The following is a 13,588-nucleotide window of genomic DNA, read 5'->3' as shown; positions in this document are numbered from 1 at the left end:
GTCTTGATCCATTCAGAAAGCACCGCGATGGTTGCGCACATAAATCACCAATGCGGCGTGACCTCCTGTCACATGTCACAACTTGAATGCGACTCAGATCGCTGCATGCCACTCACATCTCGGGCAACCTCTACATGGCAATACACACGCTGTCGTAACAAGGTATGCTCAGCGGAGAGTGGAGGCTTCATCCCCAGTCGGTCTAGCTGGTTTGGGTACGGTTTGGCAAAGAACAGGTAGACCTGTTCGCTTCCCAAGAGACCTCCCATTGCCCAATCTGGTACTCCCTAATGGAAGCTCCCCTCGGGACAGATGCGCTGGCACAAAGCTGGCCCTGGGGGCTGCGCAAGTATCCACTTCCCCCAGTGAGCCTACTTGCATGGGTGCTGGACTTGGTTCTCAGATCTTGTGCTCCTCATGACAGCCCCTCCCTGTTGAATTCCCCTGAGGAAGGACCTTCTTTCTCAGGGACGGGGAACCCTCTGGCATCTGTGCCCAGACCTCTGGAACTTGCACGTCTGGCCCCTGGATGGGATGCGGAAGATCTAAGTGGCCTACCACCTTCCATCATAGACATGATCAACCAAGCCAGAGCTCCCTCTACCAGGCAACTTTACTCCCTGAAGTGGCGCTTGTTCGTAAATTGGTGTTCTTCCCAGTCCGAAGACCCGCAGAGGTGCCCAGTCAGGTCAGTGCTCTCATTTCTGCAGGAGAGTTTGGAGGGGAGGCTGTCCCTCTCGGGCCTCCAGAGACCCCCCTTCGAGCCGCTAGAATCAGTCGAGCTCAAGGCCCTCTCCCTGAAGACGGCCCTCCTGATCACGCTCACTTCCATCATGAGGATTGGGGACCTACAAGCGTTCTCTGTCAGCGACACCTGCCTGGAGTTCGGATCAGCAGGCACTCATGTCGTCCTAAGACCGCAACCAGGCTACATGCCCAAGGTTCCTATGACCCCCTTCAGGGACCAAATGTTGAACCTGTAAGCACTGCCCCGGGAGGAGGCAGACCCAGCACTTTCGTTTCTGTGTCCAGTACGTGCCCTGCGTACTTATGTGGACCGCACGCAGAGATTTAGACGTTCTGACCAGCTTTTTGCCTGCTTTGGTGGACAGTGGAAAGGGAACACTGTCTCCAAACAGAGGCTTTTCCCACTGGGTTGTTGCCACCATAGCATTGTGGCATCCTCATGGGCACTGGCCAATGGCACCTCTCCTAGCAGACATATGCAGAGCAGCTTGTTGGGCAACACCCAATACCTTTATGAGATTTTACAATCTCAGGGTTGAGTCGGTTTCATCCCATGTTCTCTCAGGTCCGAGCCAGTAGAACTCGGTAAAGCAGAAACAACTGACCGGGTGTACCACTTGCATCTAGCGCATTTCCCCTCCACTGAGGTGATCACGTGCGCTCTTATCCCAGGAGACCCCACTAACTTGGCTCCCTGGATGACTCCTCCCTAGCCCTCTGGTCCGTGAATTCAGCTGAGGAATTCCCCGACCAGACCCACTATGGGTACTGAAACTACTCTGTACTGGAATAGGTGCTCCCTGTGTGGATTAATCCCCCTGTGTGTATTTTCCACAGTACGGTTCCCTTACGAGCGGACCCGTGTCTCCCTTGGGCAGTCCTCGCTGCCCCCCGGTTGCTATGTTGTAGCAACTCCTCCCTCTCACCAGTGTTAAAACTGGATTTGGAGAGCATAATTTGCATGATGGTGGCTAAGGATCTCGCGCGTCTGGCAGGTGCTGCGTGTGGTTCAAATAAACCACAAATTTTCTCATTAGAATCGTCAACAAAATTCAATTTCTCAGTAAAACCCTTTTTTTTAAATGGACTGTAATGTTGTATATCCTAACAATATTGGTATTATCATTGCGACATCGATATGTTAAAGAGAGTAGCGATGGCGTTTTCCCCCTGGTTTTTAGGAGTCAACATGTATTGTACTCTAAGATTCAAAAAAATGGGAATGTAAAGTCAGCTTGTACCTCAGTGCCTCGCGAGAAGGTTTTGTCATCTAGCAAAAACTCGCGACTGGGATATCTTCAATTAGCATCAATATTACTTCTGGCTGGAGATATAGAACTCAATCCTGGTCCACAAGCCTCTGGGGAAATTGCCCTTGACTGTGTACAGTCTCCAGCGCGGTCAAATGGCGATGGCTGTGTAAACTATGATGACAGCTGTCTCGTTGGTCCGGCCGCGTCTGCTCCTTCCCTGGTTTTCCATGGGCTCCAGTCTCCCATGTCGTGGTGTGGTCTCTCTGGTGCGGTTGGCTTGAGTGTGGATTCCTTGTCGGGAGTGCTGGCACGGGCGACGTTGTGGCCTGATTCTGCTGGACTTCTGGTGCCGGCTCTCATGGGGTTCCCGAACATTATTACTGCTGGTGTGTCTAGCCGTGGAGGCGTTTGTGAGTGGACTCAGCGGAGTGGATTGGATCCAGCGCTTTTGTTTGATGTGCAAGCTAGCTTGCAAAGTGCCGAACCTGTTGGCGGTGAGTGTTTGACTCGGTTGCCTACGGCATCTACCTGTTTGAATGTAGGCCTACATTTAAACGGATCTTTTAAACCGAGGAATCCGGTAATGAGAAGGCATCGATTAAAAAATGTTTTCCAAACCCTGAATCAGGCTAAAATTGTCTGGGATACACGATGCAAAATGAAAGGATTGTTTGGCGGACATTTAAACATCCGGAGTATGACTCCTAAACGCGAACAACTTGAACATTTACTTTGTAATTCCAATATTGACTTTCTAGGATTATCAGAAACTTGGTTAAATTGTTCATCCGCAGATTCAGTAGTAAATATGCCCGGATATAATGTTTTTAGGAAAGATCGGGAGCAGGGGAGGGGTGGAGGGGTTTTAATTTATATAAAAAGCACTTTAAAATGTAATCAAATTGAATGGCCAAGTGATGTTAGTCTTGAGTGTGTTGGTGTGGATATCACACTTTCTGCAGAAATGTCTTTTATTTTAATTTGTCTGTATCGTAAACCTTCAGCAAATATGGATTTTTATGACCAATTGAAACAACTTCTTAATCACTGTGACTTGAAAAAAGAAATAATTATCATGGGAGATTTTAATATAAATTGGAATGAAAGGAAGGACAGGAAAAATTTTAAACAGAGTTTTGACTATTTTAATTTTACACAACTGATAGAACAGCCTACTAGAATAACCCCTCATTCTAAAACTAAAATAGATCTATTGTTTACAAATAAACCTGAAAGAATTTTAAAGCATTATAATTTGTTGACAGGGCTGTCTGACCATAATGTAATATTTTTTTCAAGAAAACTAACAAAGCAACGCTTTTTAAATTCATTTAAAAATAATGCCCATCGTGATATAGTCCCTAAAAATCAGCAACGCATTCTTGAAATAGCTTTATAAGACACTAATGGGAGTGAAGTCCTGCAAAGTGAAAATTTAGAGAGGCTATGATTATTTTTTGGGACAGGTTAAAGAGGTGTTTGAATTGTTTACTAGAAGGGGACGGTTAACAAAAATAAAAGAAAATACATTACCCTGGGTTAACAATGAATGTAGGAAATTGATGAAGGAGAGAGATCAGCTCCTTAAAAAAATCACTGAATTCTGGTCTCCTAACTGATTGATATAAATACACCTCTATGAGGAATAAAGTAATTCAGACTTTACGAAAGGTTAAAGCAAGTTTTTTTTATGAACATTATTGAGGGGTCAAAAGGGGATGGGAAAAAAATTTGGCAAACCATTAATAAATCAGTTGGTAAACAAAAGAATATTGTAAAAAAATTTGAACTTAAAATTAACACTATATTAGTAAAAGACTCTTTATCTATAGCCAAAAATTTTAATTCACATTTTAGAAATTCAGTGGATAAATTAACCCAGCGTTTTACTGTAAAATACATTTCATATAGACCTATACAAATTGATCAACCGATATTTCAAATAGATGAAATAACTGAGTTAGAAGTAGCAAATATCATTTATGCATTAAAAAGCTCCAAAGCAAAGGATGCGTATGGGCTTGACACAACATTTTTAAAAACAAATAAAGATTCTTTAGTATGCCCAATAACACATATGGTAAATCTGTCATTCAAACAAGCAGTTGTTCCATCTGCTTGGAAGATGGCTACAGTTGTCCCAATCTACAAATCTGGAGATAAATAAAATTTGAAAAATTATAGGCCAATTAGTATTCTTCCTATTATATCTAAGGTAGCAGAAAAATGGGTATCAAATCTTTTGACTAATCATCTAAATAAGGGTTTTAATTCTTTACATCCAATGCAATTTGGTTTCCGTAGAAATTACTCAACAGATTCAGCAAACTGTTGGTTTGCTGAGAGAGTGAAATGCTTATTAGATAAGAATGCGTGTGTGGGTGCTGTCTTTTTAGATTTAAAGAATGCATTCGACACCGTTGACCATCAGGTGCTCTTATCTAAACTAACAAATTTTAATTTCTCAGAGGAAGCAATACTTTGGGTAAAATCTTATCTTTCAAATAGGAAACAATGTGTATGTATTGATGGTGTGAAATCTTCTTATATTGCTTGCTCCAACGGGGGTTCCACAAGGAACCAATTTTATTTTCACTTTACATTAATGATTTACCTGAAGTATGTAAAGATGTAAATATTCAGTTATATGCAGATGATGTAGTTATTTATATCCATGCAAAGAATTTTGAAAAAGCATTGATTACTTTGACCTCTGCTATGACTAATGTACAGGATTGGCTTATTAGGACAGGTTTAATATTGAACACAAAAAAATCTGTGTGTATGATGTTTTCAAAACGGTTAGTAGAGATGACGCATTCAAATGTATTTATGGGAGGAGAGGAAATAGAATTTGTGAAAGAGTTTAAGTATCTTGGAGTTACTTTAGATTCTACTCTCACTTTTAAAAGCCATGTAAAAAAGTTGTCTAATATTGTGAAATTTAATTTAAAGAATTTTAGGTATATTAGGTCCTTTTTGACAGTTGGTGCTGCAAGGTTGTATTTATATTCAATGATTTTTTCACATATGCAGTATTGCTTCAGTAGTTGGTCTTTTACGAGTAACTCAATTCTTAAGTCAATAGAAATATTGTATAAGAAGGCGATAAAAGTGTTTGATAAAAAACCCCTTTCATTTCACCACTTTAATATAAATAAGAAACATAATCTATTGAGTTTTGAAATGTTTTACAATTTTAATTATGCGTGCTTTGTTTATAAGGTCTGGCATGGCCTTGCTCCACCTCCACTGAAGGAGTTTATTAAACAGAGGGGAGATTGTGGTATTGGTACCAGCTCTGTCAGTAGAGGGGACTGGGAAGTACCAAATAGGCGAACATCCTTTGGCCAGAAAGTTTTATCAGTGATAGGGAGCAAATATTTTAATAGTTTGCCACAGTCAATATGACAATGTTCTACTTATCACACTTTTAAAGAACATCTTAAGAAGTGGCTTATGAAAAATCAAGTGTGTAAACATTTTTCTTAGTAATTTTTGTAATGTGCTTTTATGTATTGTGTTTTTTAGTTGAGTCTTGTGTATAGTGAGTATTTGTTATTTGTGTGTACCTGCTATGGACTACGGGACTACGGACGTAAATTAGCAATACTGCTATAATCCGGCTTGTTTACATCTTGTATTCTGTACAAATGTTCATCAACATGCTTTGTCCCTATCAAATAAAAGAAATACCTAAAAAACCCATGTGATATATTTTGCTACTCTTTACCTCCCCTAGCCTGGGCAGGTGTGGTCTCCACGGGGTCTTTTCCCCCTGAAAGAACAGGAGTTGGAAAAGAACACCTTCCCCGATGTATGTGATAGCGTTAAGATGGCCCCTGCCGCTTTAAATCTATGCGAGAAACATACAGAGAGAAAAGGCTCGGCTTGCTCCCATGCTTAGCACGTCACCTTGTTCCCGCCTTCGGGAATATCTAGGTTACTATTGTAACTTCCGTTCGCTGATGGAGGGAACGAGACATTGTGTCCTCCTGGGCATGACGCTGAACCGAGCCACTGTTATGGCCGAACCTCATTCTCTGCTCCTCGGGGCAAAAACCTGTATGTAGTGGTGTTTCCTTGTATTCTTTGTGTTGCTTGGTTCTTGGCTCTTTGTCGAACGTTCATTCCGTCGATGTTTTGGACCTCTGTAAGATCAGAGTTATTGTCTGTATGAATGATGATGTTGGTGGACCATAGAGAGTGAGAGCCTTCCTCGGGACTTTGAGTCCAGAGCTTCTTTGGACCTCACATTGCATGGATCTGGTTCCGATGGGATCCAGAGAAGACCACGAGGGAAGATTCAGAGCAAAGATGAGATGACGACAGAAGAGAAGAGGAGGAAGAGCGTGTTGTTCCTGTTTGGAAACATTTTAAATTGGCAGCATCCCCAAACGTGTCCTGCACCAATAAGAAGTGACTTTTCAGAGTCACATGGTCAACTGGGCTGTCTTTTCCGACAGTTGATTTTATGGTCCTTTGTTTTGGATTCTTACGAATCTCCCGCTCAAAAATAGTGCATATTTAAACATGAACTTTTATAATGGTAAAAGAGACATGATATTCGTTGTCATCAGCTTCCTTTACGTAACCAAGTGAGCGTTTGCATACTAAACTTGACATTCTTTCATTAATATTGTACATGTAGGTAACAAAACATGAAAATCCCTGGTTACAAATCGTACTGGTTAATTCTTTGGTTATACCACATGGATAAAACATTACACACATTTTAAAGAGGTATATCAGGGTATAATCATTAATTTGTCAGTTATACAAGTTATCACAGATCAAAGCAAATGTCAGAATTACCTAGCAAGACTAGGTCTTGTATAAATTGTGGATTTAAATGCATTCTGTACATTTTAGAAGGTTAAATCGGTGAAGTACTGAATGTTCCTGGATTAAGATGAAATGTGTTAGTAATTGGGTCGTGCAAATCTGATGGTCTTTTGTAAACCTTTCAAAGAGAAGTCTGCTTTAACTCTGTGTGGAAGTTCAGAAGGTCATGCTTAGGGGCCTTTCTGAGCAATGTTGATGCCTGGGCTATTTAATTTATGACTGTGAAGAATTCCAAGATTGCAAAGGTTGTTTTTTTTTTTTTTTTATTCAAATCATGTCGTTTCAATTCTTCTGCATGTACAATACTACATAGTAATTTTTCATGTTATTAATGTCCTGACTATATATTGTGAATCAGTTGAAGAGCAAAATCCCCCTATCCGTTGCAATTGACAAGAGATCAGTCATATGACCCCTGATCCCGGAACTGAGCGCCCATGAGCAAAGATTACAGCCTCATGGACTTCCGGGAAACCTTGCGCTATTTGAGCAGATGCCATTGAAATGAATGGGAATGCTAATAGTTTGTTTTCTCCAGGTATTTCAGATCTCCTTGGACCAAACCAACTGAACTTTGATGTCAAACATACCCAGGTGCACACCAAAAGTGCTAATGTGAAATTACATAACAAAACTCAGTGTGCAGATCAGTTTTAAACACATCGAGGAGGAGTGACAACTGTGTTTAGCTGCAGTATGTTTTAGAGGTCAACCAATAATGGATTTTGCCGATACAGATAACAAAGGTGGTGGGAAAGGTTGATAATGATATATTTTTTAATTGATTTATTGAAAGTCAAAATAATTTTTTGCCTGTCTGTCTATAGTCAGCAGAGTTGTGTTGGCCATGCAGTCATAGGATTACTCATCTCTTTCTCTCTCTCTCCCCGCTCTCTTTGTTTTTTCATCTGTCTGCCACGGCCTTTGTGTTTGTGGTGTGTGTGAGAGAGATTTTAAAGTGTGTTGTACAAATTTCAGTTCATTCATGTGCGTGTGAGTGTATTGGTATCAGTGTTGTTGGACAGCAGACAGTATTATGCAACCCAGTGTAATGCTACGACCGCCAAACATGCTGCCCATGAATAACACGAGTGTTAATATCGCTCACACATGCTCAGACTGGGACATGCTCACTGGTTCCTCACCTTCTCTGTTTCCATGACAACAGAATTCCCTTGGAAACCCCCCACAAAGGAGGAACACATACCATTTCCAAAATGCATACAGACAAATGACGGCCAACATGAACATTGCCAATAGAATTTTAGAAGTTAGTATGTTCATAAACACACTGTTCAAGGCTATATTACACTGAGCCAGCTTTAGGATGAAGATTTCAAGGAAGCCATTCCTCTGAGAAAAAGTTTCGATCATCATTATAGATGATATAGATTATGGAGTGGTGGTGGCGTAGTGGACTAAAGCACATAAATGGCAATCAGAAGGTCACTGGATCGATCCCCACAGCCACCACCATTGTGTCCTTGAGCAAGACACTTAATCCAGGTTGCTCGGGGAGGAATGTCCCTGTAATAAGTGCACTTTAAGTCGCTTTGTATAAAAGCATCTGCCAAATGCATAAATGTAAATGTAAATGTAGATCACACAGCTGTGGCAAAAGATTATTCTCAACGTAATCTAATACAAAATCAGTATTTTCCCTTTTTACAACCCTTCAGTTGCTGTAAATATGGCAAAGACTTGCTTAGTATTATATGCATCATCTTGCGGCGTAATGAACTCTAACCATTGACATTTCAAAGCCATAAATGAATGTAATGCTGATCGTGTCTTGAAGTTCACTGGTATAATTAATTGACACATGTATTAGTTGTAGTATATTATGCTGTCTATATCTGCTTTAGTTACCAGTAAGTTTAGGAAAGATTAGTCTCAGTCTCAAACAGCTAGCCCACAGTCCGTAATTGACTATCTAACGCAAATAGCAGACAAAACTGAAAAAAACTTTCTCTACCTGGCAAGCTCTATCTGATTTACATGCCTCTCATGAATAAGGGCATACAGGCACTTGTTTATCAGTCCATATTCTGGAAACAATGTCAGTTTATAAGATGATACTTTGATAAGTTTACAAGTTACCCTGAAACTTGGACTTAAGATGGACTTCACCAGAAATTAATCTGCAACAAGTTTACAGTCGAACTGCAGTGCACCTCACTGACCTCTGCCTACATCACCCTGATCAAAGGATGGGCTACACTTTTAAAATTAAATACATAGATAATAAATGAATTGCCAACTTCAAACTTCATCAGGCAATTAACAAGGACAATGCATCTGTGTGCACTTCTGCAGTTAATCCAGGATGGACTTCAAAGACATCAATCATTAATGTTACAGTTCTTACAAAATCTTTGTTTAAACATTGACCCTTAACACTTACTTAGTTTAATAATTTTAAAGCATGACTTGCACTTTACATTATTAAGTAATATTGACATTATATTCATGATGTTAGTCAGAGGGGAACTGGCACATAGTGAGTCTGGTTTAATTTCAAAGTAATTTTTCTCCCATTATCCAACATCTTATGGAGTTTTTTGTTCCTTGCCACAGTTGCCTTTAGCTTGCTCGCTGGGGTTATAAATTCAAATATAATTTACTTATTTATCTTATTTTTTATTTTAAGGCACAATTTACAATCATGTTTTTATTAAACTGCACTGTTATGACTCAAATACATTACTATATTACAGCCATTTCTGTTAAAGCATAATTTTCTGTAAAGTTGCTTTGAAATGATGTGTGTTCTGAAAAGCACTATACAAATAATAATTAAAAAAAACTTGATACTGCAAGCTGAAGGATGAAATAATCACTGGATTTGCCAAAGTTTCTTAGTGATAAAATCCTTTAAAGGTAATCTTTGTGTGAGTTATGAATATGAAATAGTCTATATTTATTACTTTTGCACAGGTAGAAATTCTGATCACAGAGTACAAATATTGTTTGAGACAAGTAGTAATATAAAGCAGTAATTCTCAAACTTGCACTACACCTCTATAAAACGTGTAAGTCAAATATACAAATTTTAACCAATCTTTTATTAAATAAACATTTAATGAAACCCTTCTACAAACAGATTTACATTTAGAATCATAAAATAAATTACATATGAAAACTGTGTCGAGAAAACATGAGTTCCTGAAATGATTGCATATAAATATTATAATTAAGTATATATATATTTAATTAAATATGGTTTTATTAATAGTTTTAGGAACAGTTATGAATTTTCTGTGTTCAGCTCAATTCACGCAATTCATAATCATTTATTTTTCTTGTTGTCTTTGTTATCATTGCCAAAATAAAAAAATTACCTTTGTTAACAAGTGTAACACAGAGTATGATGTTTTCAAATAACATACATTTTCAGAGGTGGGGGACACGAGTTACATGACTTGATTGGAGCCACAAATTTAATGACTTGTGACTTCATTTTGCTTGACTAAATGAAGAAAATGTCTTGACTTTGACTTGAGAACCAGCGACTGGAGACTTAACTTGAACTGCATGACTCGACAATGACTTGAATGTTTTTTATTATTATTATTTTCAATAACGTATTATAAACAGTAATGAAACGTGTTTGAAGCCTGCCAGCACCACTGATTTGCATCTGCACAGTTAACGCTGCGCTCACAATGCGCCAAAATAACAGATGATTGTCTAGTTCAGAAAAGAATTTTAGAATTGAACTGTAAATATTTCGAATTGGACTGTGTGAATAAAAAAAGTATGAAAATATGCAACGTAAAAATATCCGATACAACAACTACAACCTCATATTTCATCAGACATTTCAAAAACTACAAGGAAAGTTAAGTAAATCATTTCGTCATCATCTCAGTATCCAGAAAGATTAATATGTAAAATTACTGTTCAAATGTTTGAGGGTTGTCAGTAAATTCAAATGATTCATGATTATCTCATGTTTTGTAGTGTGACAGGTTTGAAATGACCCGACATTGCCTCTAAATGTGTGTGCCTTTTCTAAACTTTCTCAACACTCAACAATATACCATAACCATTTGTTGGTAATATAAAAGCATAACAGGCAGATTTGCAGTCACAACACTTTATTTAAAACATGACAAGTAGTATAAAATATACAGATTGACTCGTGACGAAATCCAAGTGCTCTCATAGTGATTATGACTTCTGAAGACTTTAACTAAAGCCCTTGAATGCAATACCTTTATGATTATTTTATATAAATGTATCTCTGACTGTCTTCAGAAAAGTTTCGATGGCATTTTCTTTTCATCTTACCGCCATATAATGCAGGGGTCAGGAACCTTTTTTCAATTAGGAGCCAATTTAAATAAAAATCAAATCAAGCAAACATTAATAGGTCACATGTTGCAATATGGAATTGAGTACATGTTACAATGTTACAATTATTCATGATAAATGTAACTTCGCCTTTGGGCTGGATGATAGGGAAGACATATATTTTCAAGGAAAACACTTCCTGTTGCTTGACTTCCTGTTGCTGATGGCATGCTGCACAAGTGTTTGTTTGTAGCCTGTTTAGGCTGCTTAGCATTGCTTATTCTCATTCTCAAACGTTCATCGTTATATTCGTCATTCATCGTTATATCCTTTCTCATTTTACCGCATTTCAGGTTTTTCCGCTTTTCTACTGTTTCATCTGCGAGTATTTTACCTGTTGCTGCTAGCACCTAGCTAGAGCCTGTGTTTGTAGCCTGCTAGTTTTTTTAGCATCGCTTATATATCTGTTTATAGCTATTAATCCATAACATCTGGCATTTTTAAGCACGCATCGGGTTTTCCCTCATATTATTCTCTAATCGCGATTCAACTGCACTCATATTCCACCTGCATCCGTGTTCTATTTTTATCGCGATTAAACTGCGTGCATTTTTCAACGCGCACCCGTTTTTCTCCTCAGCGTTACACAGATTATTGCATCGATCTCAAAGCACCACTTATCAAGAAAAACAAACAATTGTGTGAGGGATTCACATCAATCTCAAACCCTCACCGCTCAGGAACAACCAACAACAACAACAAACAATTTGTGGTAAGTCATGTATCCACTCATGTTATTTCTTCCTGCATTGCATGTCACATGTTTACAATAGTGAGGGATTCACATGTGATAAATGTAAGGAATTAGTCAGGCTGACAGAGAAGGTTAATGAATTAGAGACTCGCATCCGAATGCTAGTGGAGGTCAGTGAGAAGGAGAAGCCGGTAGATACTGTTTCGGATTCAGGCATTACAGAGAGCAACACACACACTTTGGTTCCAGCTGTAGAGCCCCTGCAGCAGGGCAATTGGGATGACGTCTCGGCGGCATACTCGCTCAGCAAAGAGACACCACTCTCCCATTCCGGTTAGGGTTTCCAATCGATTCTCCACTCAGTGATGCTCCACTCAGAGAGCCCTTGCTATTGGCGATTCTATTGAAAGGAACATGGAAATAGAGACTCCAGCCACTATTGTTAATGGCATTTTAATGGCAGAGTGTCTGACATCAAATCAAATTTACAAGTGCTGGCTAATGCTAAATGTAGATTTTCTAAAATTGTTATCCACTAACGATGTCCGGCTTCGCCAGTCAGAGATCACTAAAGATAATGTTAAAGAGGTGTGTGAATTTGCAAAAACGATGTCAGACACTGTAATATGCTCTGGTCCCCTCCCTTCTCGTCGTGGTGACAAGGTTTATAGTACATTAGTGTCACTGAATGGCTGGATGATAAATAGGATTTATAGACAATTGGAAGAGTTTTTGGGGTAGACCTGACCTGCTAAAGAGAGATGGACTCCATCCCTCCAGGGAAGGTGCTGCTCTCCTCTCTAGTAATTTGGCTCATAGTCTTAATAATGATAGTATTTGACTAACCGGGGCCCAGGTTAGGAAGCAGACAAACTGGTTAATCCGAACATCTACTAGCTGCATTGAGATGTCACACAGGTCACATAAACTACAACACATAGAGACAGTATCTACTAGATATCTAATAGAGACTGTGTCTGTTCACCGAACTACCAAACACAATACCCTCACTAAATAATTTAGAAAAAATGTGATTAAGGTCAAACTTGAACAAAACAAACAAATTAAAGATACACATCATATACATCATATACTAAACATTAGATATCTTTCTACCAATGCACTAATTGTTAATTAAATTATTACAGATCATAGATTGGATGCGATCTGTTTGACTGAAACCTGGCTTAAACCGAATGAATATATTAGTTTAAATGAATCCACATGTTATAAACATGAGCCTTGTCTGAAGGGTCGAGGAGGAGGGGCTGCTACAATTTACAGTGAAGTTTTTGGTGTTATTCAGAGGACAGGATATAAATGTAAGTCTTTTAAACTAATAATGCTTAATGTGACACCATCCATCTCCATCCATCCATCTTCAACCGCTTATCCGAAGTCGGGTCACGGGGAAAGCTGCTCCAGCAGGGGGCCCCAAATGTCCCTATCCTCAGCCACGTTAACCAGCTCTGATTGGGGGACCCCGAGGTGTTCCAAGGCCAGTGTGGAGATGTAATCTCTCCACCTAATCCTGGGTCTTCCCCGAGACCTCCTCCCAGCTGGACGTGTCTGAAACTCCTCCCTAGGGAGGCGGCCAGGGGGCATCCTTACCAGATGCCCAAACCACCTCAACTGACTCCTTTCGACGCAAAGGAGCAGCGGCTCTACTCCGAGCTCCTCACAGATGACTGAG

General features: G+C 39.4%; 1 protein-coding gene across 1 annotated transcript in view; it reads right to left on the bottom strand.

Moving 5' to 3' along the window:
• The window catches only part of l1camb (L1 cell adhesion molecule, paralog b), a 164,199-nt gene that overhangs the window by 108,931 nt on the left and 41,680 nt on the right, over positions 1-13,588 (bottom strand). The window lies entirely within an intron of this gene.

The sequence above is a fragment of the Xyrauchen texanus genome, chromosome 25, assembly GCF_025860055.1.
Source record: "Xyrauchen texanus isolate HMW12.3.18 chromosome 25, RBS_HiC_50CHRs, whole genome shotgun sequence".
NCBI classification, from domain to species: Eukaryota; Metazoa; Chordata; class Actinopteri; order Cypriniformes; family Catostomidae; genus Xyrauchen; species Xyrauchen texanus.
This window is presented reverse-complemented; position numbering and strand designations above follow the sequence as displayed.